This window comes from Oncorhynchus mykiss, chromosome 26 (genome assembly GCF_057628025.1).
Source record: "Oncorhynchus mykiss isolate SJ-2025 chromosome 26, ASM5762802v1, whole genome shotgun sequence".
Lineage (NCBI taxonomy): Eukaryota > Metazoa > Chordata > Actinopteri > Salmoniformes > Salmonidae > Oncorhynchus > Oncorhynchus mykiss.
The window spans coordinates 20,949,463-20,954,596 of record NC_143047.1 but is presented as its reverse complement, the minus strand read 5'-3'; positions in this window follow the sequence as shown (position 1 = coordinate 20,954,596).

The window sequence follows — 5,134 nt, the reverse complement described above, 5'->3', positions numbered from 1 at the left end:
GGTGGCCAGTCCTCTTCTGGCTGTGCCGGGTGGAGATTATAACAGAACGTGGCCAAGATGTTCAAATGTTCATAAATGACCAGCATGGTGAAATAATAGGTCTGGGACAGGTAGCACGTCCGGTGAGCAGGTCAGGATTCCATAGCCACAGGCAGAACAGTTGAAACTGGAGCAGCAGCACGGCCAGGTGGACTGGGGACAGCAAGGAGTCATCATGCCAGGTAGTCCTGAGGCATGGTCCTACGGCTCAGGTCCTCTGAGAGAGAGAAAGAAAGAGAGAAAGAGAGAATTAGAGAGAGCATACTTAAATTCACACAGGACACCGGATAAGACAGGAGTACTCCAGATAACTGACCCTAGCCCCCCTACACATAAACTACTGCAGCATAAATACTGGAGGCTGAGACAGGAGGGGTCAGGAGACACTGTGGCCCCATCCGATGATACCCCCGGACAGGGCCAAACAGGAAGGATATAACCCCACCCACTTTGCCAAAGCACAGCCCCCACACCACTAGAGGGATATCTTCAACCACCAACTTACCATCCTGCGACTAGGCTGAGTATAGCCCACAAAGATCTCCGCCACGGCACAACCCAAGGGGGGGCGCCAACACAGACAGGAAGATCACATCAGTGACTCAACCCACTCAAGTGATGCACCCCACCTAGGGACGGCATGAAAGAGCACCAGTAAGCCAGTGACTCAGGCCCTGTAATAGGGTTAGAGGCAGAGAATCCCAGTGGAAAGAGGGGAACCGGCCAGGCAGAGACAGCAAGGGCGGTTCGTTGCTCCAGAGCCTTTCCGTTCACCTTCACACTCCTGGGCCAGACTACACTCAATCATATGACCCACTGAAGAGATGAGTCTTCAGTAAAGACTTATAGGTTGAGACCGAGTCTGCGTCTCTCACATGGGTAGGCAGACCATTCCATAAAAATGGAGCTCTACAGGAAAAAGCCCTGCCTCCAGCTGTTTGCTTAGAAATTCTAGGGACAATTAGGAGGCCTGCGTCTTGTGACCGTAGCGTACGTGTAGGTATGAACGGCAGGACGAAATCAGAGAGATAGGTAGGAGCAAGCCGGTATAATGCTTTGTAATTTAGTCAGTTGCAAAAACCATCAAGCGCTATAATGAAACTGGCTCTCATGAGGGCCGCCACAGGAAAGGAAGACTCAGAGTTTCCTCTGCTGTAGAGGATAAGTTCATTAGAGTTACCAGCCTCAGAAATTGCAGCTCAAATAAATGCATCACAGAGTTCAAGAAACAGACACATCTCAACATCAACTGTTCAGCGACTGCGTGAAATCAGGCCTTCATGATTGAATTGCTGCAAAGAAACCACTACTAAAGGACACCAATAACAAGAAGAGACTTGCTTGGGCCACAAAACATGAGCAATGGACATTAGACCAGTGCAAATCTGTCCTTTGGTCTGATGAGTCCTAATTTGAGATTTTTGGTTCCAACCGCCAATTTATTTTAGCTTTATTTAACTTGGCAAGTCAGTTAAGAATTAATTCTTATTTTCACTGACGGACTGGGTTAAAACTGCCGTGGTCAGGGGTAGAATGACAGATTTTTACCTTGTCAGCTCACGGATTTAATTAGGTGAACAGATGATCTCCGCATGTGTGGTTCCCACCGTGAAGCATGGAGGAGGAGGTGTGATGGTGTGGGGGTCTTTTGCTGGTGACACTGTCTGTGATTTTTTTAGAATTCAAGGCACACTTAACCAGCATGGCAACCACAGAATTCTGCAGTGATACGCCATCCCATCTGGTTTGTGCTTAGTGGGACATTCTGTTCTATGACATAATATCAGTCAGTTAACAAGACTAGGAATTATGAAGCCTTTATGTGTTTTTTTATTACATAAATGCTTCAAAATTCACAAAATGAAAATGATCTCATAGAACAAAACGTATGATATCTCTTAAGCCTGTGTTAACCACAGACTTTATTTTCGGCGTTTATCAAAAACCCTTACAAAAACGCCATTAATTTTCCCATAGGTTTTGTCCAACGAACCAGGGCGGAGTTAGTGCCTACAAAAAGAGGCCATTAATATTTCTCTCTATAGAGTAGGTTGTAAATAAACAGTGTTAAGATGTGTAAATCACAAGTGTCTTGGTGACTGAGGTCACAGCTTTGTGAAGGAATTAAAACCTAGTTGGTAACAAGGAGGTGGAAATAACTTAAAAACTTTAGCACATTTAGCACAATTTGAAGAAATCTAAAACATAAAGCAAACATTTATAAGCATAAGTTATGCACATTATACCCCCGAAAACTAATGTTGATGTAGATGTTTTCTTCAAAATGGAATGATCCAACCCTGTCATGTATGATAGAGGAACAACATTTTGGAGGTGAAACCACCACGTCAGACCCCAAATATGTTACCGTGATTACACAACCTCTTACTGAGGAAAAACCGCCTGCCCAGGCCACAGGTGCTGCTGGGATGGATATTAATAAAATTCGGTCTATAACGGTTGGAGTGCAGCTGGAGGAGCATGTGGTCCAACCTCAGCTACAGGGCTACAGGGTTGTCTGTTGACTGGTGTATGCCTGTGTGTAGCCATTTGATTCCCTCTCTGATGTCAACCAGGAACCTGAACATGAGCCACCTATCATGTAAACACATTTGAACAAAGGTTGTACATTTTTCAATGTGTAATATCCTGATGTATTATGAATAAAATGTAAGAATTGGTTGGATAAAATGTGATGTAAACATATCACTTATTAATGGTTGCAAAATATTCTGTTGTAGATGTAAATAAAGGTTGGCTTACACAACATGCCTACCATTTTTATTGTGAAACAAACAAGAAATAAGCACGTAAAACTTGAAAGTCAATACTTTGAGGAGCCACCATTTGTAGCAATAACAGCTGCAAGTCTCTTGGGGTATGTCTCTATAAGCTTGACACATCTAGCAACTGGGATTTTTGTCCATTCTTCAAGACAGAACTGCTCTAGCTCCTTCAAGTTGGATGGGTTCCGCTGGTGTACAGCAATCTTTAAGTCATACCACAGATTCTCAATTGGATTGAAGTCTGGGCTTTGACTAGGCTATTCCAATACATTTAAATATTAAACCACTCGAGTGTTGCTTTAGCAGTATGCTTAGGGTCATTGTCCTGCTGGAAGGTGAACCTCCGTCCCAGTCTCAAATCTCTGGAAGACTGAAACAGGTTTCCCTCAAGAATTACCCTGTATTTAGAGCCATCCATCAATCCTTCAATTCTGACCAGTTTCCCAGTCCCTGCCACATCCCCACAGCATGATGCTGCCACCACCATGCTTCACTGTTTGCGCCAGACATAGTGTTTTCCTTGACGCCAAAAAGCTAAATTGTTGTCTCATCTGACCAGAGTGCCTTCTCCAATATGTTTGAGGAGTCTCCCACATGCCTTTTGGCGAACACCAAACATGTTCGCTTATTTTTTCTTTAAGCAATGGCTTTTTTCTGGCCACTCCTCCGTAAAGCCCAGCTCTGTGGAGTGTACGGCTTAAAGTGGTCCTATGGACAGATACTCCAATCTCCACTGTGGAGCTTTGCAGCTCCTTCAGGATTATCTTTGGTGTCCTTGTTGCCTTTCTGATTAATGCCCTCCTTGCCTGGTCCATGAGTTTTGGTGGGCGGCCCTCTATTGGCAGGTTTGTTGTGGTGCCATATTCTTTCCATTTTTTAATAATGGATTTAATGGTGCTCCGTGGGATGTTCAAAGTTTCTGATATTTTTTTATAACCTAACCCTGATATGTACTTCTCTACAACTTTGTCTCTGACCTGTTTGGAGAGCTCCTTGGTCTTCAAGGTGCTGCTTGCTTGGTGGTGCCCCTTGCTTAGTGGTGTTTCAGACTCTGGGGCCTTTCAGAAAAGGCATATATATACTGAGATCATGTGACAGATCATGTGTCATTGCACACAGGTGGACGTTATTTAACTAATTATGTGACTTCTGAAGGTAATTGGTTGCACCAGATCTTATTTAGGGGCTTCATAACGCCAATGGAGGTGAATACTTTTGCAAGGCACTGTATTTAGTATGAAGGACAATTTTCTGTAATCAACGATCATTATGAGAAATCATAAAAGTTCCCAGGTCCCTTTTTTGTTAAGAATTACAGAAGAACCACACATGATAACAATCTGGAAGGTTTTCATGATAACAAAATCTTGACAGCCACCATTCAGCCCGCCACCCATGAAGAATACCAACGTCATGGTTCACAAACATAACAAATACTGAGCTAAAATAATCTCCCAGTAAACAGATTCTCATCGACAGCCTGGCAGGGTAACATGCAGTCATTTGCATGGTTATAAACAGCAGCCAGGTGAGGGGGGGAAAGTGTATTTCTGTCTTGTCATTTGCATGTAAGTCTAACATGCACCACACTGGGGCTTGAGGGGAAGGTAACGCAGAGCTCACTGAAGCACATCCCCTATGGCTGGCTAACCATGCTAGTGAAGGCTACACTAGCTGTAGAGGATAGACCTTGTTATGCAACCAAGAAGAACCAAGTTGAACTATGGGTAATGCTATGCGGAATCTTTCAAAGATATGAAACAAGCTAAGGATAGCTTGTGAAAGAGGAAAACAAGTGAATGGGGTACAAATGCTATTTCCATACACCTTGGTAAAGCCTAAGTGACCTAGATAATTCTCTGCCCTAATAAACCGCGAGCCAGTTCAGTGAGTCCACCATAAGAGTTTATGTTACCACATCACCCTCTTGTGGTGCTACCCATGACTACTCCTTATTGAGTCCAACATGAAACACAAAGGGCCAGTTTCCCAGACACATATTAAGATTAGTTTTTGACTAAAAATAAAATTCAGTGGAAAATCTGCATTGGATTAGGCTTAATCTGTGTGCAGGAAACCTCTCCGAAATGTACACTGGTTCTCGATGATGTACTTTGTTGCAATGACCAATTACATATTGTGTGAGACAAATCATGTGACTAAAATGAAAATAAAGATTGCACAGCATTAGCCATGGTTATTTACCTATGATGAAATACGGAGGGATTTTCTGCATTCACTTCTGCTTTTTACTTCCATGTTTTCAAGTTGCATATTTACAGAGTAAATGTATTTTCATTTTAATATCA